The sequence below is a fragment of the Somniosus microcephalus genome, chromosome 15 (assembly GCF_052327205.1).
Source record: "Somniosus microcephalus isolate GS21.2 chromosome 15, FLI_Smic_1.0, whole genome shotgun sequence".
Classification (NCBI taxonomy): Eukaryota; Metazoa; Chordata; class Chondrichthyes; order Squaliformes; family Somniosidae; genus Somniosus; species Somniosus microcephalus.
The window spans coordinates 96,128,256-96,155,742 of record NC_141001.1 but is presented as its reverse complement, the minus strand read 5'-3'; the positions used below and the strand labels follow the sequence as shown (position 1 = coordinate 96,155,742).

Below are 27,487 nucleotides of genomic sequence, written 5' to 3'. Positions count from 1 at the left end.
GAAAAAGTGCAGGAGTCTCTGGCAGGTTTTGTCTCTAGGGTTACTGCGATTGTGGAGAGGATAGAGGGGTCCATCTCTAACATGAGCAGTGCCTTTGTGGAGGCAATGGTGCATGAACACACTGCCACAGAAAGGATGGCAACCTCCATGGAAAGGATGGCTGCCTCTGTGGTAAGGATGGCTGCCTCTCTGGAAAGGATGGCTATGGTAGAGGAGAGGATGGCTACGGCCATGGAGGAAATAAGTCGCCAGAGTCTGGAAAACATGGTGAATGTTCAGAATAGATTGACATCTCTGGAGGAGCGATGGGCAGCTATTGAGCAGAGAAACCAGAGCTTCATGGAAGTCCTTTTGAGTAGGACTGCCAGTGCAGATACGGGTCCTCATGGCCCCCCTGATGTGCAGCAAGGTGCTGTCAAGCCACTTGCTAGCACTGAAGTGGAGCTGACCCATGAGAGGGATGTTGGTGGCAGGCAACAAGGAAGTGGGGGCTCATCTCCAAGCACTCACACTCCCATGCCACTAAGTAGCCCTATGTCAGAGCCCCACCAGAGTCCTCATCCATCTGAGATGGGCATCTCAGCCCCTGCACAGATGCAGGAGGAGCAGACTGTTGCCGAGCCCTCACAGGCTTGCAAACCCAGAGGATGCCTGCCAATGATGGTGGTCAGAGTGATAGGAACCCACAGGTACTTGTCCATTGTCTAAGGTGTGATAAGAAGGTGCCAGCCACATGTTTTTGATTCATCTACCTAAGTGAATCTGGCAAAGATTAGTGCATCCCTTGCATCCTGTGCAGCAATGTGCTCGCATGCTGCTGGAGCTGGCTCATCCGCCTCCGCAAGGTCTTCCTCCTCCTCCTCCTCCTCATCTGAGGAGGCTATGCGCTGAGCCACTTGTTCCTCAGGCAGCTGCAAGCCATGATGCTGTGCATTGTTGTGCAGTGCACAGCAGACCACGATGATTCTGGAGACCCTGGCTGCTGAGTACTGTATGGCTCCACCTGATCTGTCTAGACATCTGAATCGCATCTTCAGCAAGCCAATGGTTTACTTGATGATGGACCTGGTTGAAATGTGGCTGGCATTGTGGCGCTCCTCAGCTTCGTTCGATGACCTCCTCAACGGCGTCATCAGCCACGTCTTCAGGGGATAGCCCTTGTCTCCAAGTAGCCATCCGGAAAGTTGTGTTGGCCCATTGAAGAGCTGAGGCACACTACACTGCCGCAGGATGAACGAGTCATGACAACTGCCAGGGTACTTCGCGCAAACATGCAAAATGTCCTTCCTGTGGTTACATACCAGCTGCACATTAAGGGAGTGGAAGCCCTCGCGGTTGACAAAAACAGCAGGGTTGTGATGGGGTGCCCTAAGGGCCACATGTGTGCAGTCTCTGATGCCCTGCACCCTTGGCAAGCCTGCCATATTTGCAAAGCCAGCTGACTGCGCGGTTACACTTGCTTGATCCATGGAGAAGTGGATGTAATTGTGCGCCTTTGAAAAGAGGGCATCGGTAACCTGCGTGATGCAAGTGTGAGCGGCCGACTGGGAGATGCCGCTGATGTCTGCTGATGAGCCCTGGAAGGACCCTGAAGCAAAAAAATTGAGGGCAGTGGTGACTTTGACAGCCACTGGTAAGGGGTGTCCACCCGCTCCTCTGGGCTCCAGGTGTTGGTGCAACATTGCGCAGATGTCACCGACTACCTCTCGCGAAGGTCTCAGCCTCCTTTGGCACTGCTGCTCAGTCATGTTGAGGAAGGTCATCCTCAGCCTGTAAACCCTGTGTTGGGGGTATCTCCTGCGGCGACGTGCAGCCCTGCGCTGACGCCGTCTGCCCTGTGCAGCTTCAGGTGGGTGAGCAGCAGGTTGGCGCTCCTGTTGTTGCTGCTGCTGTTGTGCCTGGTTCTGCTGTTGCTGCAGCTGCTCTTCCTCCGAATCTGAGGACCAGGATGAAAGGAAATAAATGGTTCCCATGCTGCTGGTAGATATCTCCGTTGAGGAAGTGCTCAGTCAATGTGGGGAGAGGGTTTTCCCAGGAGGTCACAGTGGAGATGGATCTCAGCTTCACCACTTCCAAGATCAGTAGACCTGCAAAAAGTTTTGCAAGACCTGAAAAAAACAAAGTTATTCCACCTGCAACTGATCCTTGTTGAGAGCTCCGTTTTTATGCTGGAGCTGCAGCTGTCAAGAAGGCAGCCACTTGTGAACCCGACACGATCAACTGGCGTGGTTTGGGAATAGCGTGGAACATGCAGAAAAAGTGGCAAAATATAAAACCGCTGTCAAAATAGCATTATCCAGGACGTTAACAAGCTGTTAACTGCCTTAAGGGCCTATCCCGCCGCTTGGTGGCGGGACCGATCAGGAGTCTGGGCGGTCACCTTTGGGACAGTTGCACAGAGGCGGGTTGATAGCGGGATCGGAACCCGCCGTAAATGTTTGTGACTTTACCACCTGACCCGCCTCCAAACCCGCCCTCTGAGCGCCGGCAAAATCGCGGCCATTATGTCTGCAACATATATTGGCGGAGAGGGGACAAGCCATTCAAGTTAAATACAAGCATTCTCTGGGGGTTAGTATAAATATATGTTTGATTGCCAGCTCTATTTACATTTAGGAAATGCATATTTAAATTTCCATTCTCCCAGTAATATTTTGAAAGCGTATATCAGCCTGTCTGTTTCTAAATCAGTAGTCCAGCTGAAGTCACCAGAGAGATATAGATGGACCAAAGAGACTTTATGGAAGGTCCGCAGCATACTGCACATAAGGTTACCTCCCTGTGACCTTGTGCCAGGGCCAGTTCATATTGAAATTTAGCGCAGCAAACACAACTGCAATGTTTGGCGTTTAATGAGGAAGTGAAGCCTGTGTCTATTATAAATCTTGTGTGTCATTGTTATTGTTAACTACTGTTTAATAAATCTGTTTGGCAGTTTATAGCCTAAGCCATGCTCCAATGGAGTATTTATTTTACCTCCTTATGAAGAGGAGGTTGATTGTGTGAGGGTACATGATATGACCAATAAGCTGAAGTACAGTGATGAGGGTTTTTGGTTCAAACCTAGGATCACTACAAATGACCTAGATATTGGGCAGCTAAATGGTTCATAGGAGGCGAGGGCTTGTTTAGCTGAGTGGTATCAGATGCTGAATCCAATATCTCAAAAGCAATCTAGTTTGTTCAATGAGAACTGTCCCCCAACAGCTGCTTTAATTGGTATTTTAGTCAATTATTAAATTATATTAAAGTTATGAATAAAAATATATAGAACAGAATTGCAGTAAGTGTTTGATTATTTTTAGTAATAACAAAAAAAGCCACAGTTGTCCATGAGTGTGCAGCAACACAGTGCAATCCAGTTACAAATTAGTTACCACTGATGGTGTTTGGAATACAAAGCTGGAAACAAAGATTCTGACGTTTTGTGGCCAAGAAAAATTCAATACATGTGTTTGCCTGGCAGCGTAACATTAGTTTATTATCATTCAGCACATGAATTGAACTGGAGAAGCAGTAAGTGTGAACTAAATAAATACTGCATACATTTCTGATATAGGAAACAATATCCCCGGAACAGGAATTTACAGTTAACATATTTGGTCAATAATGTGGTCCCTCTGCAGTTGTGCAGAGGCCGGCACTATTCAGGTCAGCTTATTAATTATTTTTCCGGCACCCTTGGTGCGTATTGCAGGATGCGCTGGTGGTGCAGGGGCTGGAGTTTTATGCAACAACAGCCAGTGAAGGGCTGCCGGCTGTCTGTGGCGCGCCAGCATTCTTTTTCCTGGTAAGGGGAGGACAGCAGTGCTGATAGAGAACTTTGGCCTTTTGGGCTGAACAGCAGAAGGGAGGCAAGCTGGGTGGCCTTAGGGAAAGGTAAGGGCCATTCAGGCAAAGAAATTCTCTGGACTAATGTTGGGAATGGTCGCTCGGCAACTGGGGTGCTACACAGGCACTCCAATCCGATTGTGGGGAGGTTCCTAATCTAAAGATTTTTTTATGGCTCTAATATGCCTTGCTCACAATCAACAAAGTCAACATGGATTTACAAAAGATAAATCGTGCTTGACTATGTTGCATTTGCAAAGATAATCCAGAGGCTGTAAGAAGAGTTCAGTTCATGTTGCTTTTTTAATGGCTGCTCCACACACACACTCCCAGGCAAAAGCAATCGAATACCTATACACAATACAATGATAACAGCACTATCAAACTCCATGTGCTCAGGCCAAGGCAATCGAGTACCTATCACCAATGTCAGACATAACATTTCCTCCCCCCTCACAGAATTTCAAACATGAAATGTAGTGACAAAGTCCTGTAGGTGGCCAGGACGAGAACGTGTACGAACAGGCCGAGGCGCGGACTGGTGAAGAGCAGGCCGAAGTGGGGACTGGTGAGGAGCAGGCTGAGGCACAATATCTGCTTGAGGGTTGGCTGGCTGAACCACATGTGCATCCCGCCACTCTGGGGGCAAGGCTTGGGGATTAGATCCGTATAATCCCGCATCGGGGTGCTGGCACCTTCCGAAGGCGGCTGGCATGCCACCGAGAGCTGTCAGTGAGGCAGAAAGTGGCTGGTCCAAGTTGGCGGCTGATTTGGAGAGGGGAGGACCAGAATGACGCCATCTTATTGTTGCGGTGAGGCCTGCGGACTCTGACCCAATCGGAGACTGAGATGTTGGGCGCCTTGGCCCTCTTCGACTGGTCGAAGCGGAGTTTCATCTTCTCCTGCTGTCTAGCGACTGTGGCTTGAGCTGGTGGAGCAGGGCTCTGAGCTAGCAAGGGGCGGAGTTGCCAAGGGGCAGCATAAGCTCACGGCCTAGCATGAGGGATGCGGGTGAGACCCTTGTAGTGGAATGCTGGGTGGCTCTGTAGTGCAGCAGTGTGTGGAGGTGGGCCTTGTCAAACGCACACCCCTGGGATAGGTGTGCTCTGAGGCCATTTTTCAGTGTCTGGTTAAAACGCTCCACCCCCCCATTTGCCTCGTGACGGATGCCCTTGCTCTCAAGGTAAGAGGAGCGTTCCGAAGAGACCATTTGGGGGCCATTGTCTGTGGTGATGGCCTTTGGATGCCCCCAGCGGGAGAAGAGGGACTCAAGGATATCAATGATGACCCGAGAGGTGACGGAGCCCACGGCAGTGACCTCTGGCCATTTTGAGTGCAGGTCATAGGTCACCACTAGGAACCATTGATGGTGGGGGACACCCTGGATCTCCCCACAGATGTCCAGCTGCAGGTGCTCCAGGGCTGAGAGGGCCAGGCAATGGGTTGCAGGGGTGGAGGAGCTTGGTGGCCAGTCTTGCCACTTACAAGGCAGGCTGCACAGTCCTTGACCAGGGCCTCGATTTCCCTGTTGATACCTGGCCACCACACTAGGTCTCGGCATCGTTGTTTGAGCTTCACTATGCCCAAGTGGCCCTCATGCGCCATGGATTAAACACACGCACGAAGGGCACTTGGGACCACAGTGCAGAGCCCACGTGCAACACAGGAGTCATTCCAGCAGGAGAGCTCCTCTTTAACTCTGGAGTAGGCAGACAGTTCCTCAGGCACCTTGCGAGGCCAGCCATCTCTGATGAAGGTGCACAGCTGGGAGAGGGCCGGATCCTGTTCAGAAGCCACTTTGAGCTCCTGGAGAGAGACTGTGGTTTGGAGAGGCGTGTGCAGCATCTGGACGATATCCTGTTCCACATGGTCAGACCCGACGAGTGGGGCTGGGGCAGAGACAGTGCGGGAGAGCAGATCTGCAACAATATTGTCACGTCCTGGTGTGAACTGGAGACTGAAATTGTATTGGCGGAGGCGGTCAGACCAGCGGTGTAGACGCAGTGGTCTGTGGCCCATGCCGGATGTCGACAGCAGGGCAGTGAGAGCCTGGTGATCGGTTCGCAGGGTGAAGGCACGGCCATACGTGTACAGGTGCCACCGCTCACATGCCCAGATGCACGCCAGCGCCTCACGCTCGCCTACTGAGTACTTCTGTTCGGTGGGGCTAAGGGCTCGGGAGGCAAAGGCGATTGGTTTCTCCACTCCATTCTGTATCTGCGATAACACCGCCCCCACAGCTGCAGCGGACACGTCGCAGGTGACGAGGGTGGGGCTGGCGACGTCAAAGTGAGCCAACACTGGAGGTAACGTGAGCTGCGATTTGAGGAGGCGAACAGCTTCCATACAGGCTTGTGATCACACCCAGGGCTCATCCTTTTGCAGGAGCTGGCGCAGTGGGGCTGTGGTGGCTGAGTACTGGGGCAAAAACTTCAGGTAGTACCCAGTCATACCAAGGAAGGAGGCAACCTGTGCTGCAGAGCTGGGTTCTGGGATGCTGTGAATGGCATCCACGTTTGACTGGAGTGGGGATATACCATCAGCCGACAACCGAAACCCCACAAATTTGATCTCTGAAACAGCAAAGACACGCTTTTCGCCATTCAGTGTGAGCTTGTGTTTTGCTAGAGCCGTGAAAACTCTTTGAAGGCGTTCGTTGTGAGTGGAGGTCGAGGGCCCATGCACGACGATGTCATCCAGGTAGATGGCCACCCCAGGAATGCCCGCGAGCACAGAGGACATCACCTTTTGGAAGCAGCTGGGTGCAGAGCTAAGTCCAAATGGCATCCTGGTGTACCGAAAGACGCCAGCATGTGTCACAAAAGCAGTGAGGTCCCTGCTGCTGGGGTGGAGGGGAACCTGTAGATAGCCCTGTTGAAGATCCAATTTCGAGAACAGGATGGAACCATAGAACTGCGCTGTGAGTTCCTCTGACGTGGGCAGTGGATATTTGTCAGGGATTACGGCCTTATTCACTGCTCGAAGATCAACACAGACGCGTAGACCACCTGACCTTTTCATTGCGACCACCAGGTTGGAGACCCATGGGGAGGCATCAACTGGTTCGATGATGCTAGCTTCCAGTAGCTGCTTTAGTTCAGCTGTGACCCCGTCATGGAGAGCAAGCGGGATGTGGCGCAGTGGCTGAATGACAGGGGTAACAGTGGAGTCAACCATGGGCTGGTGGGTGAAGGCAGTCAGGCAGCCCAGACCCTCAAAGAGTGCTGGCCATGTTTGGCACCACGGTGAGGCGACATGCAGAATCGCAGACCCGCCGGTGTCCAAGAGAGAAAAACCCAGGTCAGTGAAAAGATCCAGTCCCATCAGGTTAGCTCCTTGGCGTGCCACGTGAAAACAAAAATCTGGCAAAACTTTTGTTCCATAGCGTACAGTGAGGTTGACTGAGCGCACTAGTCCAATTTTCTAATTATCATACCCGCAAAGGGCAGTGGAGGGCGCAGAGAGTGGCAGGGAGCTGAAAAAGCATTTGAATGTGTCCACATTCAGCAGTGAGACGCTGGCACTGGTATCCAACAACAGCAGAATGCACACATCATTCAGGTTAATTGTGCATGACTTGAAAGCCACTACTGGCCCAGAGCTCACGTTGTGAATTATAGTGCTTGAGGACTGAGAGTGTTCATTTGTAGCAACCGGGGCAGAGCGGCAGACATTGGCAAAGTGATTTTGTTTTCCACAATTGCGACAGGCTTGGCCGCGCGCGGGGCAATTCTGCGCTCTGGTAGCATGTGAACAAGATCCGCAGTTTCCACACTGTTGCCGCGGTAGTGCGCGTTGCTGCCGTCGCGCGAGCATTACCGTGTCAGAGCTGTCGGGACCGAGGGCACTGTCACTGGGTGTGTGTGCTAGTTTCGCTGCACATTTGGCTGCAGACTCCACTTGAAAGGCAATGTTGACTGCCTGTGACAACGACAGATCGTCGGACTCGAGTAACAGTCTTTCACGCACTCTCACGTTGTTGGTGTGCTCTATTAGTTGATCACGCACCATCTCGTCTTGTAGTGCACTGAACTTGCATGAGCTAGCTAACCCCCTCAAATTAGCCACGTATTGATGCACAGACTCACCGGGGAGTTGGTGACGCTGTTTAAAAATGAATCGCCGCAGGAGGGCACTTTGTGGGGCAGAGAAGTGTGTGCTTAACAGAGCCACAGCCTCATCATATGTTTGAATTGAGTCTGCTGTGCATAATGTCCCAAGAACACGCTGGCCCTCCGCTCCCAAGCAATGGGATAACAGTGCCTTTTTCCGTGATGTACTCACATTTTCTAGTCCAAGAGCAATGAAATAGGTTTCAAAGGACTGTAACCAGTGAACCCATGGGATCAGCGGCTCACCGGGTAGTGCAAGGAAGGGAGGAGGTGGTGGAAGAGAGAGTTCAGCCATCCTCGTCGCCAAATGTTGCGTTTGCAAAGATAATCCAGAGGCCGTAAGCAGAGTTCAGTTCATGTTGCTTTTTTAATGGCTGCTCCACACACACACTCCCAGGCAAAAGCAATCGAATACCTATACACAATACAATGATAACAGCACAATCAAACTCCATGTGCTCAGGCCAAGGCAATCGAGTACCTATCACCAATGTCAGACATAACAGACTAATCTACTGGAATTTTTTGAGGATGTAACTGGTAGAATAGTTAAGGAAGAACCAGTGGATGTGGTATATTTAGACTTTCAGAAGGCTTTCGATAAGGTGCCGCATAAGAGATTAGCATGTAAAGTTAAAGCACATGGGATTGGGGGTAAGGTACTGACTTGGATAGAGAACTGGTTGGCAGACAGGAAGCAAAGAGTTGGAATAAACGGGTCTTTTTCCGAGTGGCAGGCAGTGACTACTGGGGTACCGCAGGGATCGGTGCTAGGACCCATTATTCACAATATATATTAATGATCTAGATGAGGGAACTAGATGTAATATCTCCAAGTATGCAGACAACAGAAAGCTGGGTGGACGTGTGTGCTGTGAGGAGGATGCAGACAAACTCCAGTATGATTTGGACAGGTTGAGTGATTGGGCAGATGCATGGCAGATGCAGTACAATGTGGATAAATGTGAGGTTATCCACTTTGGTGGCAAAAACAGGAAGGCAGATTATTATCTGAACGGCAATAGATTGGGAAAAGGGGAAGTGCAATGAGACCTGGATATCCTTGTGCACCAATCGCTGAGCGTAAGCATGCAGGTGCAGCAGGCGGTTAAGAAGGCAAATGGTATGCTGGCCTTCATAGCGAGAGGACTCAAGTACAAGAGCAAGGATGTCTTGCTGCAGTTGTACAGGGCCTTGGCGAGAACACACATTGAGTACTGTGTGAAGTTTTGGTCGGCTTATCTGAGGAAGGATGTTCTTGCCATGGAGGGAGTGCAGCGAAGATTCACTAGACTGATACCTGGGTTGGCAGGAATGACGTATTAAGAGAGATTGGGTCGATTGGGCTTGTATTTGCTAGAGTTTAGACGAATGAGAGGGGATCTCATTGAAACTTATAAAATTCTAACAGGACTAGACAGACTAGATGCAGGAAGGATGTTCCCAATGGTGGGGGAGTCCAGAACCAGGGATCACAGTCTAAGGATAAGGGGTAAGCCATTTAGGACTGAGATGAGGAGGAATTTCTTCACCCAGAGAGTGGTGAACCTGTGGAATTCTCTACCACAGAAGGCCGTTGAGGCCAATTCATTAAATATATTCAAGAAGGAGGTAGATATATTTCTTAAGGCTAAAGGGATCAAGGGATATGGGGAGAAAGTAGGGACAGCGTACTGAATTTGGATGATCAGCCATGATCTCATTAAATGGCAGAACAGGCTTGAGGGGCCGAATGGCCTACTCCTGCTCCTATCTTCTATGTTTCTATGTTTCATGTTAGGTTCTTAGAACCCTCCATGGGCCTCATGCCTCAATGTCTGATAATTCGGGGCTCTCACCATTGCATTATTGGGCCGATTCTGTTATCTTAAATGACCATAACACACATAGTGGAGGATGTTAATTTGTCATACAGTCAGTGGAGTTGAGCTATCTGTACTTCATTATATTTCATAAAATGACAAGTATCGATTGCAAACTTATCTTTGAATGATTGCCACCGTAGAAATTTAACATGATCTATGTATCTATTTGTTTTATAACTACTTGTTTCTTCCTGAAAATTGTCAATGAATTTGCTGAACTCCAGCTCTGAAGGGTATTGGGCCTGAATTTGCAGTCGGAGGCGTCCTGTGGGCGAATGCCTCCGAACTGCAAGATGGTCCCGGAGGTTCGTAGACTCGCGCTCCTGGGCCTCTACACCTGCGTAAAGGCCCACGTATCCCATGGGTGCACGCGTTTCGCAAGCGCCCTGGGATCATGTGGGCCAGTCCAACCAATCACAAAGGGGGATTCCCATTATGCTTATGGTGATTCCATTTATGTACGGAATCCCCATAAACATAAATAGGAAGCTCCTAAAAAAACACAACTACACACAACTTAAATAAAAATAAGTCATTACATGTTCAAAACGAATTAAAATACAATTTAATTAAATTTTTTGAAAAATAAATTTTAATGTTTTAAAGGGGCTAAAAATAACCTAAACTAATTTTAAAGGTTTTTTAATGTTTAAATAATTAAAAAAAAATTATTTTAATATTTATTTAAACTCTTACACTGGTAAAAGAAGGCCTTATGCCTGCTCTTACCAGGTGTAAGAGTTTCGTGGGCATTCGCTGGGCAGTAGTTGGGCAAATAGCCCAATTCTCCACCAACGAATGTCCATTTCCCGGGGATGCTGTGGGTCTGTCGAGCTGAAGCTTGTCGGATTGCAAATTCCGTGTTTTCGCGCATGCACATCACACGCGGAAACCCGGAACATGCGGGGCACTTACGGCTGTGTACACATCATGTGTGCGGTTGTAGGCCACAGAAAATCTGGGCCATTATTTTTATGACAAGACATAAGAGAGCATTCTGCACCTAGTGTTAAGTGAGTGTATGAGTGCCTATTGGGTGGAGGGTGGGGGTGGGGGTGGGGGGAGGGCAGAATGACGAATGCAAAGAGCTTTGATATTTATAGTACTTCTGCCTTCAATCGGAGTTAAACATTTCATAGAAATTCATTAAATTGTGTCACGTACACTGATCTGCTTTTCAAGATGGCCACCGATAAGAATCTGAAGTTATGTTAATGAGTTGAAAAATATAAACTGCACTTCACATATCTTATTGTGAAGTCATTTCTAAGACAACAATAAAAATAATGTTGATTTAAGATAACTATATCTAGTTCCTAATCTAAGAAAACTTCCAAATATATGACAAAATGCTCCTGTTCACATCTATTATAGAGTCCCCAATTTATACATAAGACTGCTGCTTTTGGTGCTACTTCACTTCTTCCAACTGTTCCTCCATCCAAAGCAATGAAGCAAAAATGGCACCCATGACGAGCAGATAAAGCTTAATGAGGGCAAGGCAAAAAAAACCTAGAAAGAAGCATCTCCAAACTCAAAAATCTTTTAGAATCCACTAAGCACAATAGCAAACCGATCCCTTTTATCTGAGCACCCCTTTAAGAAGTTTTTCTAGTGAGACGCTACTCGGGACTACTAAGGCCCTAATATGACAGGCAGGAAGCATGCTCACATTTCCGGTTGGAAGTGTGCCACCCGCCATATTGGGGAAGGACAAAAAAAAAATGCATCTTTTACCCACGCCTGTTGGAGGCACCCTCTTCAAGATTGGCCCAGTTGGCTTTCTGGCAATGGGAATGGTTATTAGGTAGAAACTCACAATAAACCTTGCTTAAAGTATAAAACATGAAGTAAATTTATTAAATAAATGATAAACAAGCAAGTAATTTAACAGTGATAAGTTTGCTGTGGGAGTATCATCTAAGTGCCTTGAAAGATAGAATAGATTGCAACTCAGGTAACTAATCTAATCACTTGTACTTGACTTATAGATCCACAGAGAACTTCTGTAATCTACCTGTGATTCTAAACTGTCATAAGTTCCACCTCTTGAAATCTCAAGGTAACCACCAGATCTGAGAGGATTCCTCACTCGTTCAACTTCAGCTTTGTCTTTTGGAGAGTCAGCACATCTGAATCCTTTCCTTGAAAGACCGTCTCCAACTGCCAGTGTTTTCTGGAGGTTTATGTGCAACAACTGAGAGTTAAAGCGATAACTACCAGAACAACTTTTGACAAAATACCTCCTTTGTGATGCATAATGGAAACCTTTCGCAAAATCTTCCATGTTCTGCACACTTAAGCCCGTTGCTGAAGTAATGCAGTCAGACAAGAGTGGGCCAAGTGGCCAGGTAGTTCATGTTGTAGAGCAATAAATTTCAGTCCAGAAAGTCTTAGTTTGAATCCCAGATTTGATTGCCATTCAGACTCAGCCAGTTCCAGTTGTACACTTTTCCAGCCCTTGCTCTGGCCACTTTAGGACACTGAGCAGTGGCAGAGAAAGCCAAGGGGACTAAGACACACCACTGAATCATAAGGCTTGTAGATCAGCCATGGCAGATGTTGTGTCTGTGCATAATAAGACACAGACTGCAGGAGAAACGGTACAACAGGTGTTTACTCAACGTGGCTCACAGTGGAACTGCCTGTACAGATTACTTCTCAGTGCTATATACAGGTGTGGTCACTGCCGGTACTACAGTATACATGAGCTGTAAAAAGTAGTTCCTCCCTTAAAGGTATATACATTACAATTCCTCCCCTTTTAGATTAACAGTACCATAACACTCATTTAACAATTAAATATCAAACTAATTACAATTAACACTTTTAACATGCAACATTAGCTGAAAATAGTCTATTTATATATTCAGTCTTTGGGGAGGCTTCCTGATCCTTTCTGGATAGCGCCTTTCCCGAGTGTCTTGCTCTTGGTGCGGAGGCGATTCTGGCCCCCTGTCGTCGGTTGGTTCATCAGCTTCCGATGCTACTGTTTCTGGGGTAGATGCTACCTGTACGTCGGGTTCATCACCAGGTACGTATGGGCGAGGCATGGGGTTGACTTGTTCCTGTGACTCTAGGATCTGGTCAGCATGGCGTCTCACGATGCTCTCCCCAACGTCCACTGTGTACATTAGTGGGCCCTGCCGTGTGCATATCGTTCCTGGCTGCCATTTTTCTGTTCGGTAGTCGCGGGCCAAGACTGGTTGCCCTACATTTAAGCTCCTTGTTGGCTTCTCATGGATGTGCTGGAATTGCTTACTCTCAACATCTCTTCGTACGTTTGGTCTGAGCAAATCCAGGCTAGATCTTAACCTTCAGTTAAAGAACATCATGGCTGGGGTCTGGTTGGTGACTGCATGTGTCGCATTCCGGAAGGCGAACAGGAAATTGTCCACCTTGTGCTGCAGCGGAATGTTGTCATTGTACATAGCCTTTATTGCCTTCTTAAAGGTTTGTACGAACCTCTCAGCCAATCCATTTGTGGCTGGATGATATGGGGTGGATGTGTAATGCGTTACCCCATTCTTTTTCAAGAACCTCCAGAACTCTTCGGACACAAACTGTGGTCCGTTGTCGGAGCAAATCTGTTCTGGCAAGCCATTCCTGGCAAAAATGGTCCATAGGACTGCAATAGTTTTCTCCGTGGTGGTGGAGGACATTTTGATGACCTCAGGCCATTTCGAGTGCGCATCCACGGCTATTAAAAACATTGAGTCCATGAATGGACCAGCAAAATCAATATGCACCCATTGCCATGGAGATGAGGGCCACTCCCATGGGTGTAGAGGGGCCTGTGGTGGTGCATTTTGGACTCTCTGGCATCCTGAGCAGCTCTTGGTCAGGTCCTCGATTTGTTTATCGATTCCCGGCCACCACACATAAGCCCTGGCTAGGCTTTTCATTTTTACCCCTTCCAGATGACCCTCATGAAGCTCATTGAGCACTCTATCCCTTAACTTGGGTGGAATTACCACTCGGGATCCACACATCAAGGTCCCCCGGCACACTGACAGCTGTTCTCTCCTTGTCGAGAATGCTGGCAACAGTGAGTCGCCATGTGCTGGCCATCCCTTCACCGTCAAATCATATACCCGAGACAGTGTCGGGTCATTTTGGGTTTCCTTTTCGATACAAGCGTTAGTTCCCGGTAGGTATTCAACTATAGTCGAATGGAATATTTCGACAGGATCCACTGCTGGTGCTTCCTCCGCAGTAGGCAGTGGCAGGCGTGATAGCCCATCAGCATTTCCATGCTGTTTCGTGCCCTTATATTCAATCTCATAGTGGTGCGCCCCTAGAAAAAGTGACCATCTTTGTAGTCGTTGCGCAGTCATCACCGGAACGCCCTTCTTCGGATTAAAAATGGAGACAAGAGGCTGGTGATCAGTCAGCAAGGTGAATTTCTGCCCGTGCAGATAGTGATTGAACTTTTTCACTCCCCACACTAGGCTGAGTGCCTCCCTGTCAATCTGGGCGTAGTTACGCTCATCTGAGGTTAGTGATCATGACGCAAAGGCTATTGGCCTCTCTGAGCCGTCCGAGAATTTGTGCGACAGCACCGCTCCAATGCCGTAGGGTGACGCATCACATGCCAACCGAATTGGTAATGCCGGGTTGTAATGGGCCAATACCTCTTTCGATGTGATTAGTGTTTTGCTCTTCTGGAAAGCTCGTCTACATTCGTCACTCCACTTCCATGGCACCCCAGTTTGCAGTAGGGTGTTCAGTGGGTGTAGTATTGTAGACAAATTTGGCAAGAACTTATGGTAGTAGTTTACCAGCCCGAGGAACGACGTCAGTTGTGACACATTTTCCGGTGCTGGAGCCTTGACTACTGCCTCAATCTTCTCTGGGGACTTATGTAACCCCTCTTTATCGATAACGTGGCCACAATACGAGATCTGTTTTCTAAAAAACTCGCATTTGGGGCGGCTAGCTCGGAGCCCATATTCCTGCAATCTAGTGAGCACCTGCTCCAGGTTGGCAAGGTGATCACTGTCATTTTCGCCCGTGACCAGGATGTCGTCCAAATAACACTGGGTCCCTGGGATCCCTTGCAGGACTTGTTCCATTGCCCTCTGCCAAATAGCTGGAGCTGATGCTACCCCGAATACCAGCCGGTTGTATTGGTAGAGACCTTTATGGGTGTTGATTGTGAGGTATTTTTTTGATGCTTCTTCTACCTCCATTTGCAGATACGCCTGGGCCAGATCAATCTTAGTGAAGCGTTTCCCTCCAGATAGCGAGGCGAAAATATCTTCAATCCGCGGAAGTGGATATTGTACGGTGTGAAGGACCGGGTTCACTGTTACCTTAAAGTCCCCACAGATGCGAACCTTCCTTGGTTCCCCAGGCGTGCTGCTCAACAACTTTTTCATCACAGGGACGATGGGTGTAGCCCACTCGCTCCAGTCTACCTTGGACAGTACACCTGAATGTTCCAGACTCTCCAGCTCTGCTTCGACGGCTGGGCGGATCGCATAAGGTACCGGTCTGGCCTTAAAAAATTTTGGCCTTACGTTTTCTTCAATTTTAATCATCGCTGTCATGCCTTTTAGTGTTCCGAGTTCTTGCTGGAACACTTCTTTCGCGTCAGTTAGGATCTTTGACAGTCGCCCAGGTGTAACGTCATCATCCTTTTTGTCAGCCACAGTCAGTGCCTGTATGGAATGCCAATCCAGTTGTATTTTCTGGATCCATTCACGTCCCAGTAATGGTGGTCCTCCATCTTGCAATACATACAGGTCTAGTTTTGGTGTTTCCTTACCGTTATATATAACGGTCACCCTTATTTTTCCTTTGGGGTAGACTTTTTGCCCCGTGTACGTCTTCAAAATAATGTTTGTGTCTCTCAAGGGTATGTGTGAGAATAGCCGCTCGAAGTCCCATCGGTTTATGAATGTTAGGGCTGATCCTGTGTCCAATTCCATCTTTACCTGGACTCCTGCTATCTTGAGAGTGATCCAAGTGGTTCGGTGATCCTCCGTTGTGATCACATTATGTAGTTTCAGACAACTGAGTTCCCTGCTTTCGGAGTCGTTATCACTCTTTTGTTCGTCTGAACTATTCTCCGTCATCTTATGTACCTTCTTGTATTTTTCTTTGGTAGGTTTCTTATTGCTGGTTTTCTTTCCCGACCTGCAGACTCGTGCTGTGTGTCCTACTTTTCCACACTGTCTGCACACTTTGTCTTTGAACCAGCAATCATTCTGGTCGTGTGTTGTTCTGCCGCAGCGATAGCACTTCTCTGTTCCATATGACATTTCGTTTGTGCCATATTCTTGTGGTCTCTGTTGTATCTCTGCAGCGCCCCGTGCTGCTGCTTCATATGATACCGCAATGCTGAAAGCCTTTTCCAGCGTAAGGTCCTTTTCAGATAAAAGCTGTTTCTGGGTTCCTTCACTTTGAAGCCCACACACAAACTTGTCCCTTAAGGTATCTGCCAGTCCCGCTCCAAACTGGCAGTGTTTTGATAGTTTGCGCAGTTCTGTTAAATAATCAGCATTGCTTTCATCCTTATGCTGGTTCCGTTTGTGAAACTTGAATCTTTCTGCTATCAGCAGCGGTGTGGGGTTTAAATGTTCCTGTAGTATCGTTACTATGTCTTCAAAACTCTTTTCCATTGGCTTCGTTGGGGTTACTAGATTTCGTAATAAACCATACGTCTTTGCACCCATTAAATTTAACAATACCGACGCTTTCTTGTCATCTGACACCTCATTTGCCTTGCAGTACACCTCTATTTGTTCGACATATGTAGTCCAATCTTCGACTTCATTGTCAAATGCGGTGATACTGCCACTCTTCGGCATTTTGGGTGTGGTTTAAAATGGCATCTCCCAATGGCTTAAAATGGCATCTCCCGCGCTTTCCTTCCTCCCCCGCTGCTGCCAACACCGCTCCCGGCGGCTCTCGTGGCAATGGCGGCACCCTGTAGGTTTCGCGCGCTTCTCCTGCGCTGCTGCCAACGCCGCTCTCGGCGGTCCTCGTGGCAATGGCGGCACCTCACGGATTTCTGCGCGTCTCTCTCTCCCTCTCCTCGACGCTGCTCGGCCCCTGAACACCGGCTGCGCCCTGTGCGCTCTGCCCTCTCTCTCTCTACCCCGTCGACGCTGCTCGGCCCTTTGCTGTGCTGCTCGGTCGGGCTCTAGCCCGCCGCTGTCCGGGAAGGGTCTGCGCACTACCTGTTGCCAGCCCGTTTCGCTGGACCACCTCAACTGGAAAGCCAAGCCTGGCTCTCGACAGCCTCCCCCGCAATTCTCGAGTCTCTGCTGGATGACTGGGTGGTTGCCCGTGGTCGACGCCCGAGTCTCTGGCCTTGACCTCCAATCCACTGATCTCCAGGAGCGAATCCCCGGGAGGTGATGCAGAGTTGCAGGTAGGTTCGAACTTGCCTTGTCACCAATGTTGTGTCTGTGTATAATAAGACACAGACTGCAGGAGAAACGGTACAACAGGTGTTTACTCAACGTGGCTCACAGTGGAACTGCCTGTACAGATTACTACTCAGTGCTATATACAGGTGTGGTCACTGCCGGTACTACAGTATACATGAGCTGTAAAAAGTAGTTCCTCCCTTAAAGGTATATACATTACAGCAGAGTCTGCAGTCAGAAAGCTATTAGGGCTCGATTTTAACAGCCCTGAGGAGGTGGGTTTGGAGGCGTGTCAGCTGCTAAAATCGGAAAAAATGGCTTCAAACACCCAGCCCGCCTCCAACCTGCCCCCACGCGATTTTCGTGTGTGTCTGTTCAGCTGCTCACAACCTGACCTGACTGCAACCGGTGGGACAGGTAGTTAAGGCAGTTAAGCGCCTGTTAACTGTCTTGATAATCGTATTTTGACAGAGGTTTCTCATTTCCCTGCCTCTGGCTCCTGTTTCCCGTCTTGTCAGAAACAGTGCTGCTGCAAGGAGATGATTTGGTGGAGGACATGATCTGTAGTCATTATTGGTGCAGAACTTTAAAAGTACTCCTGTAACATGCTGGCATTCAAAGGCAACAACTTTGTTGTTGGAGGTTTGGGATAAGATTTTGCAAATCTACTGACCTTGTGACTGGTCAAGCTGACACACCTCTGCTGCTTGAACTGATTGGAATAATTTCAGGCCACTTTGAGTGTGCGCTTGCAAGCTTCTTGCCTCAACTGAAATCTGTAACAACGGGATGGGAACCATTTACATCCTCTCATCCTGGTCGCCAGAGTCGGAGGAAGAGCAGCGCGGCTTAGTGCTGCCGGATGAACAAGTGGCTCAGCACACAGCCTCCTTGGAGGAAGATGAAGAGGACGAGGAAGAGAATGAGGAGGAGGAAGGGGAGTGACGCCTTGCTGGGTCGGATGTGGCCAATCCAACAGCAGACGACCACATTGCTGGCTGTCAGGCAAGGGATGCTCTAATCCATGCCAGATTCGCATAAGCTAACGCTTCAACTACAGATAGCTGGCACATGGAGATGAATATAAGTCTGACATTCTCAAAACCCCAGGCATCATCTGTCCAATAAACAGTGGTTTGCGTTCAGTGTCACCACCAACATTCTACATGGAAATCACCCTGAGCCCTCACTCTTGAACTTCCATTTCCTGGAACACAGAGGCCACACTTTAGGTGATCTCAGCAGATCATTAAACCTTTTCCCACACTGAACCCATGTTCGTCTGCACACAGACCTCGAGCTCACCTCCTCAGCAATTTGCAGCCAAGCTGCCTTGGTTTGCTCCTTCCAAGGAAGAGGAGCTCCTGACATCCTCTAACTCCCTCAACAAGAGCATGGAGAGAGCGCTCATTGAACCTGGGTGCAGCCTTCGTTATTGGGGCTGCAGTTCTTGCAGCAGCCAACACCTTTAAGAGAAAAAAGCATTAATATTATTAAGCCAATGATTAGAACATATCTGGCATCTTTTTCATTTCATAGTCAGACAATAAATTGATATATTAAAAAGTCATAAATATCTTTCTGGAATAATATGACCAGCAATTTCATTCATTAAATTTTGTTCAGAACAGATGCAGTCAACTCCCCTTTCTATATAATACAGCACCAATCCATCCCATTGACATTTTTTCCAAAGGGAACATGGCCCCTTTAAATTTTCTTTCAAACAATGCGTCATCGGACACGAGAAACTGACAGCCTCCAAGCAATTGCCTGGAGGGACCCGCACGCCGACCGTAACGAGGCCAACCAAGGCAAAATTGTAACTGATGGGAGGCGGCAGCCGGGAACGGGCCGGAAATCCTCCGAGCAGCGGGCCCGCCCTTAACCCGCCTCCTCCATTAAAATCAAGGCCTATGTTTTTTCAGCTAACGGAGAAGAGCCAGAGACCATCTTTTCTTCTAGATTGAGAAATGGAGTAGTAATTTATGGGCTTGTGCTAACAAAATGACTGGGGATGTGCAAAGACGAATGAGTTGTTTTAGTTTCAGTACCTGTAGGCTTCATTGTATTACAAGTCGTGTAACAACAACAACAACGTTTATTTATATAGCGCCTTTAACGTAGTAAAATGCCCCAAGGCGCTTCACAGGAGTATTATTAGACAAAAAAATTTGACACCGAGCCACATAAGGAGAAATTAGGGCAGATGACCAAAAGCTTGGTCAAAGAGGTAGGTTTTTAAGGAGCATCTTAAAGGAGGAAAGAGAGGTAGTGAGGCGGAGAGGTTTAGGCAGGGAATTCCAGAGCTTGGGGCCTAGGCAACAGAAGGCATGGCCACCAATGGCTGAGTGATTATAATCAGGGATGCTCAAGAGGGCAGAATTAGAGGAGCGCAGATATCTCGGGGAGGGTTGTGGGGCTGAAGGAGATTACAGAGATAGGGAGGAGTGAGGCCATGGAGGGATTTGAAAACAAGGATGAGAATTTTGAAATCAAGGGGAGCCAATGTAGGTCAGCGAGCACAGGGGTGATGGGTGAACGGGACTTGCTGCGAGTTAGGACATGGGCAGCCGAGTTTTGGATGACCTCAGGTTTACGTAGGGTAGAATGTGGGAGGCCAGCCAGGAGTGCTTTGGAATAGTCAAGTCTAGAGGTAACAAAGGCATGAATGAGGGTTTCAGCAGCGGATGAGCTGAGGCAAGGGCGGAGACGGGCGATGTTACGGAGGTGGAAGTAGGTGGTCTTTGTTATGCTGCAGATATTTCAGGATCAAATATGACACCAAGGTTGTGAACAGTGTGGTTCAGTCTCAGACAAATATTAGGGAGGGGGATGGAGTCAGTGGCTAGGGAACGGAGTTTGTGGCGGGGCCCAAAAACAATGGCTTTGGTCTTCCCAATATTTAATTGGAGAAAATTTCTGCTCATCCAGAACTGGATGTTGGACAAGTAGTCTGACAATTTAGAGACCGTGTAGGGGTCAAGGGAAGTGGTGGTGAGATAGAGCTGGGTGACGCCAGCGTACATGTGGAAACTGACGCTGTGTTTTTGGATGATGTCGCCAAGAGGCAGCTTATAGATGAGAAATAAGAGGGGGCCAAGGATAGATCCTTGGGGGACACCAGAGGTAACGATGCAGGAGCGGGAAGAGAAGCCATTACAGGTGATTCTCTTGCTATGATTAGCTAGGTAAGAATGGAACCAGGTGAGTGCAGTCCCACCCAGCTGAACGACGGTGGAGAGGGATAGTTTACCTTTGTCACAGTCACAAAGGATGTCATTTGTGACTTTGATGAGAGTCGTTTTGGTACTGTGGTGGGGCGGAAACCTAATTGGAGGGATTCAAACATGGAGTTGCGGAAAAGACGGGCACAGATTTGGGAGGTGAAAACACGTTCAAGGACTTTGGAGAGGAAAGGGAGGTTGGAGATGGGGGTTAGTTTGCAAGGATGGAGGGGTCAAGGGTTGTTTTTTGAGGAGAGGGGTGATGATGGCAGATTTGAGGGAGAGGGGGGGCAGTACCTGAGGAGAGAGAATCATTAACAATGCCAGCTAACATGGGAGCCAGAAAAGGAAGTTGGGTGGTCAGCAGTTTGGTGGGAATAGGGTTGAGGGAGCAGAAAATGGGTCTCATGGACAAGATGAGTGTGGAGAGGTCATGAGGGGAGATCGGAGAGAAACTAGAGAAAGGTGTGAGTTCAGGGTTAGGGCAGAGGGAATCCTTAGAGGAAGTTTGGCCTGGTGGGCTAAGGGAAGGATGGGAAGTGGCAGAGGCAGCTGAATGGATGGTCTCAATCTTAGAGACAAAGAAGTCCATGAACTCACCCTTGTTTTTGAAGGTGAGGGTGGAGGAAACAGGGGAGAGGGTTTTAAGAAGATGGTTAGCAGTGGAAAGCAGAAGCTGGGGTTTCTTTGCAATCCAGAATAGAATAGTGAGCAATTTTGGCAGACGAGAGCAGGACCTGATAATGCTTTATGTGGTCCGGCCAGATCTGGTGGTGAATGGCTAAACCAGTTGTCTGCCATATCCATTCAAGTCTGCGTCCCTTGGACTTAAGAGAGCGGAGATGAGGGCCGTACCAGGGGGAACGGCCAGGGTGAGAGAGAAAGTCATTGTTTTAATAGGGACTAGGGCATCAAAGGTGGTGGTGAAGGTGTGGTTGAGCAGAAATGTCCTGGTGAATGGAGGGCCAAAGGCTGGACAGTTGAGATTTTGTAAGTGCAGTTGTAAGAGAGTTGTAAGAGAGTTTTTTCCAGGGGCGGACACAGAAGGAAGTAGGGTAGGGTGGAGGGGGGAAAGGGGATGTGGATGGAGAACGATACAAGGAAGTGGTCAGAGATGGCCTTATCTGCGATTGACATGACGGGAGTAGTGAGGCCATGAGACATGGCAAGGTTGAGGGGGTGGCCGTGAATATGGTTTGGGGAGTTTATATGGAGGGAGAGATTAAGGGAGGATAGGAGGCTAGTGAGCTCAGAGGAGAGAGAGCATGATGAATTGAGATGGAGGTTGAAATCTCTGAGGATGAGAAATCACTCGGTGCAGAGGCTGAGGGAGGAAAGCGGTAAAGATATCTCGGTAATAAAATTTTTGTGGCACTTGGGTGGGCGGTAGAGAATGAGAATTCTAAATGATAGTTGTGATGGGTGGAATAAGGTGAGATGCTCAAAGGAGAAGTAAGTGCTGGAGGAGTAGGGGGACTGACCAAGGTGTGATTTGGTGATGAGAGCCACACCGCCACCACGGCGGTCTGAGCAGGGCAAGTGGTGGAAGGTATAGCCAGGCGGGGAGGCTTCATTTAAGGGGAAGGTGTCATCACCCATCAGCCAAGTTTCTGTCAGGGCCACGATAAGCTCATGGATGGCAAGGGTGGATGGTACAATGCTCTATCGGGCAGATTTCATATCTTGTGACTGAAATAGTGACTGTCAGGAGGTGCTCATTTTAGGAAAATAAATTGCGTTGTTGCTCATTTGTCCAATTGTCTTGGAGTGTATAACAGGTAGCCAAGTTTGTAAAATTTGAAACCACTGGTGCTCTATTGGTCATTTGTCCATCTAGCTATCCATACTACATGGTAACCAAGTAGATGTATATCTCTGACATCTGATTTGCTTGGCAGTCCTTGGGGCTATCTGTAAATTAAGTCTAATTCCTTGGGTTGTCTATTAGATCTACACACCTGAAAGGAAGAAAGACTTGTATTTATATAGAATAAAAACAGAAAATGCTGGAAATACTCAGCAGGTCAGGCAGCATCTGTGGAGAGAGAAATAGAGTTAACGTTTCAGGTCGATGACCTTTTATCAGAACTGGAAAAAGTTACAGATGTAACAGGTTTTAAGTAAGTACAGAGGCTGGGAAAGGCGGGAGGGGGAGTAAAGAACAAATGTGAAGGTCTGTGATAGGGTGGAAGGCAGGAGAGATTAAAAGATAAAAGGGGTGATGGTGCAAGGCAAAAGGAGATGTTAATGGGACAAGTAAAGAAACAAAAGATGGGTCCAGAGGAGGTGTAAATGGGAATATCAGAATCATCAGCAACAGCTGCTGTCCGAAAAAATGGAAGCAGAGGCTATGATTTGAAATTGTTGAACTCAAGGTTGAGTCCAGAAGGCTATAAAGTGCCTAATCGAAAGATGAGGTGCTGTTCCTCGTGCTTACGTTGAGCTTCATTGGAACAATGTAGGAGGCCGAGAGAGTGGGAGTGGAGCAGAGAATTAAAAGGACAGGCGACTGGAAGCTCGGGGTCACGCATGCGGACTGAATGGAAGTATTTATATAGGACCTTATTACATCTGTCAGAAACGTATCACACACAATGAATTATTTTGGAGTGCAGTGACTAATGTTTCGTGGGCAAGCTTAAATCCGTTTACTTATCTACATTTCTAAGCTCCATGATGGTCTTGCAAAGCACAATCACACTTTTGCACCAGATTTTGATAATTCAATTTATATACTGTACCATTTTATGGGGTGAGGATTGGGAAGGAAGGGGGATAAGGAAATAAATCCAAACTGTTAGGATACATTTACAGTGCAGCTACTGGTCTGAGGCTGATTTGAGTTTCAGCTGGGCAGTACCATGCTTCCACTGCCTGACTGGCTGGAGCCCTAATCTCATGGCCAGAGCTTCGCGCATGCCTGGATACTTGCATGCGCGGAACTGTCTCCTAAAAACAAAATTGTTGATAGAGAGCATGGAGAGAGCTAAATATTCCAATCAAGGCCAGGAGAGTTTAAGAAGTGCCGAGGGATTCCAGCAGACCCCATGGTCACTTTGTGAACCAGATTAAACACTGCACTGAGTTTACACTTCATGGGGGTAATTTGAATTTTCGGCAGTGGTGTAAAATGGCATTATTGGATTGGCTACCTAGTATACAGCCCCGACTGATTTTCCTTTCCATTGACTTCAGTTGGGCAGGGTGTATAACAGGGGACTGATCCTATATCCTCCGCTTTACTACACCGTTGTATGTAGATTGGACCCCACCCACCCATGTGGTGTACAACCCAGGCAATCTGAGAGTCCCCGTCTACTTCACCCTGGAATTGGGTCGGAACCTGACTCTGGATTTACTGTCAGAGGAAAGTGGAAGTTGCTTTGCATAAATAGCTAACCTTGCAGTGTAAATGCACCCGTGATGTAGCTGAGCGCTTAGTACAAAGCGATACAAGATATAAATTGAGCAGTCTGTGTGGATTTAAGTTGCACATTATTTTTTTTTCTACGGTCTATATTGGCCCTAGATCTGGGTGCTGGTAACATAATAGCCTAAGAAGACAAAATAATTTCTCTGAAGTCATATTGATATTATCATAGATGGCAATGGTTTGTGACCAATTCTGGAGAGCTTAAATGCACAGTTTCCATATAAAAGCTGTTATGTGAAAAATGCAATTTCAAAACTCACAAAGAAATAATGAGAAGCTGAAACCCCTGTAGTTTCAGCTTAATCTTTCTTTACGTACAAACATTTCTTGTTGGAAAAAAGGTCTCTGCATAACACACACCAGATAATTCAGTGAGCTAAACATCAGTGTGGCTTTGGTGGAATTTGTCCCCTTGTGCCAGTAAAAATGAAAGTATTTTGCCACTTCCCCACCTGTTGCCTGTTCACAAGTATGTGGGGCACGTATAGTGAACAAAAGCAGGTTGGTAGAGCAACATATTCAAAAAAGGCATTTTCCTCTGGTGGGGGAGTCCAGAACAAGGGGGCATAACGTTAAAATTAGAGCTAGGCTGTTTAGTGGTGATGTCAGGAAGCACTTTTTTGCACGCTGTGGCTCAGTTGGTAGCACTTGTGCCTCTGAGTCAGAGGGTTGTTGGTTCAAGTCTCACTCCAGGAACTTGAGCACAACATTTAGGCTAACAATATAGTGCAGTACTGAGTGAGTGCTGTGCTGCCTTTTGGATGAGACATTAAACCTGTCTGCTCTCTCAGGTGGATGTAAAAGATCCAATGGAACTATTTTGAAGAAGAGCAGGGGAGTTATCCCTGGTGTCCTAGCTAATATTTATCCCTCAGTCAACATCAACAAAAAAACATTATCTGGTCGTTATCACGTTGCTGTTTGTGGGAGCTTGCTGTGCGCAAATTGGCTGTCACATTTCCTACATTACAACAGTGACTACACTTCAAAAAGTACTTCATTGGCTGTAAAGTGCTTTGGGATGTCCAGTGGTCATGAAAGGCACTATAGAAATGAAAGTCTTTCTTTCTTTGAAAGGGTAGTGGAAATCTGGAACTCTCTCCCAAAAAGCTACTGAGGCTAGGTCAATTGAAAATTTCAAAATTGAGATTGATAGATTTCTGTTATGGAAGGGTATTAAGGGACATGGAACCAAGGCGGGTAAATGGAGTTGAGATACAGATCAGCCATGGTCTAATTAAATGGCAGAACAGGTTTGAGTTGCTGAATGGCCTACTCCTGTTCCCCTTTCTTTTTTTTATTCGTTCATGGGATGTGGGCGTCACTGCCAAGGCCAGCATTTATTGCCCATCCCTAATTGCCCTTGAACAACTGAGTACTTGCTGGACCATTTCAGAGAGCAGCTAAGAGTCTGAAGGGATAATTACTAGTCCTAGCCCCTTTAGGGCTACTCCAGATCAGGTATATTCCTCAGACGTTCACTTTCAACTAATGTTTGAGGTAGCCGAATCCTAAAGACGCTTAATTGGGTCTAAAGGCCTGGACTATCTCTCCCTAACCTGAAAATGTTACCATCCTCCAGATAGCATTTTTAATAAGTTTAGCTAGACTGTAACGTTCCGGATATTATGAGGGTCCAGAAAACTGCCCCAGAATTCTGCAACTCCTCACCAAAGATTGTACAGAGATTGAGTTCGCAAGTTTGATACAGAAGTATTATGTGAGACAATTCTAAAAATATATAGATTTATTAAAGAACCGATATATAATTTACAGTTGGTGAGTCAATCGCAACATTGACAGTTCCAAAAAGAGAAAGCTTACAATTCTATTATCAGAGAACCTACTCTCAAATCTTAACTTCGCTACAGTTTTACAGTTCTTAGTTTTCTACAGGATATCCACCAAAATCAAATACCTTTGATCTCCGAGGTACGAAGAGTTAGAGACTTACAGAGCTACCTCTGAAGCCAAAAATCACTTTGCCCCTTTAAAGTGAGTCTATTATCCCATTTGAGAGTTCAATATTTATACCCTTTTCCAGTGGTATTTCCTTTAAGGTTTTCTGCTGATGTAAGCTAATTATCTCTAGTCATTTTTCTGCTGACCCCTGCAATTCTTACAGTCACCTCAGCTGGTAGCACTACAGAATTATGTCTCTCCTCTAGGTGTTCTAAGTTTATCATAAAAAACGGTATAACAGCAGGTGCGTTTTACTTGATGTCATTTTTACAAAGGCAGATGTTTGTGCTTCTTTACGAAGTGTGAATTAGAACACCTTGTACAGGGTGAACTATTGTCTTGTTCCCAAAGGTTCAGACTGTCAGGAGCCTTTAACCTTCTGTTTCAATAAGATTATTGATTCAGTGTCAACTACTATCTTATCTCAATAGCCAGAATGCTATCACAGCTTTTTCGTAGTTAGGTTTCTAGATTTCCAGGCCCAGTTTGTCATGTTTTAATAAGGTCAGAATTCTTTCATAGAATGGTGTATTTTTCTGAATAGGTTATATGGCTTATTCCTTCACAAGTCAACCACATTGCTGTGGGCCTGGAGTCACAGACCAGGTAAGGACAGCAGATTTCCTTCCCGAAATGACATTAGTGAACCAGATGGGTTTATTACAACAATCCGGTAGCTTCATGGTTAACATTACTGATATTGTTTCAATTCCAGATTTATTAAATTAACTGCCGTGGTGTGATTATGAACTCATGTCCTCGGATTATTAGTCCAGTAACATAACCACTATGCTATCGTTCTGTGAAGACTTCAATTAGAATTGGTCAATTAGAGCAGGCGTTTCAATTACAAGACGTCATTCTGGACAAGATTTTAAAAATAACTTGAGACTAGTATTTGCCTAGATCCACAAATAATGAACAATTGCGCAGGACTTTGCTGAATCAAGCACTTAAACTCATTCATCCTAGTTACACCTTTCTAAGATTCAATCCAATTTTGCTAATTCACCAAATTTCAAGGAGAGCTTGACAAATGGTAATTGTCTCTGGTAAAAATGTAAATATTACTCTTTCCTCTTCATCAATAGACAAATTTAAATCCAAAGATTTTTTTTCCCCGCAAGGGAATTACACATAGCAGGAAATTATCATTGACAGAAAAGAAATCATTCATCATAATCTGTATTAAACAGCTAAATTCTTGAGAATCTTAACCTATTTTGGCAATATTTCAATACTATTAAACAAAAAATCAATTTTCAACATAACCTTACTAAAATGCTTCAGCCTTTGAAAATCTCCTCTCTCTCTCTCTTTCTCTTTAGTCCACAAACATAGGCTGTTGAATTCTGCAGTTATTAAAGTCTTTCACTAAATGCAATGCAAATACAGTCAATGTCAAGGCAAGGTCTTGATTTATTAATAAACTTTATAATTCATCTATTAAAAAATATCTTTGTGAAAATGTCATTGAAATTCAATTAATTTAAATAATGAATGCATAAATCGAGAAACAGTCTGTCATAAGTTCTTTATAAACTTACGGATTAATTTACTGCTAGAGCATCGTGAAAAATGGAATTGACAGTTTCCTAACAAAGGAGCACCTTTGTTCGGTTTGAGCATGAATCCTAGTCTGTGGGAAGGGAGGACAAAGCTGACCCGTCCAGCAATA

At 46.8% G+C, this 27,487-nt stretch overlaps 1 long non-coding RNA gene across 2 annotated transcripts in view; it reads left to right on the top strand.

Annotated features, from left to right (window-relative positions):
- Positions 1 to 2,476: 2,476 nt before the first annotated feature.
- Positions 2,477 to 27,487, top strand: part of LOC147107089 (uncharacterized) — a 43,266-nt gene continuing 18,255 nt past the window's right edge. Inside the window, exons 1-2 of one of the 2 annotated variants that reach the window (XR_015081023.1) lie at positions 2,477 to 2,571; positions 26,354 to 26,415. This is a non-coding gene — a long non-coding RNA (uncharacterized LOC147107089). The remainder of the gene's footprint in view (positions 2,572 to 26,353; positions 26,416 to 27,487) is intronic. The other variant, XR_015081024.1, reaches the window with a different exon arrangement.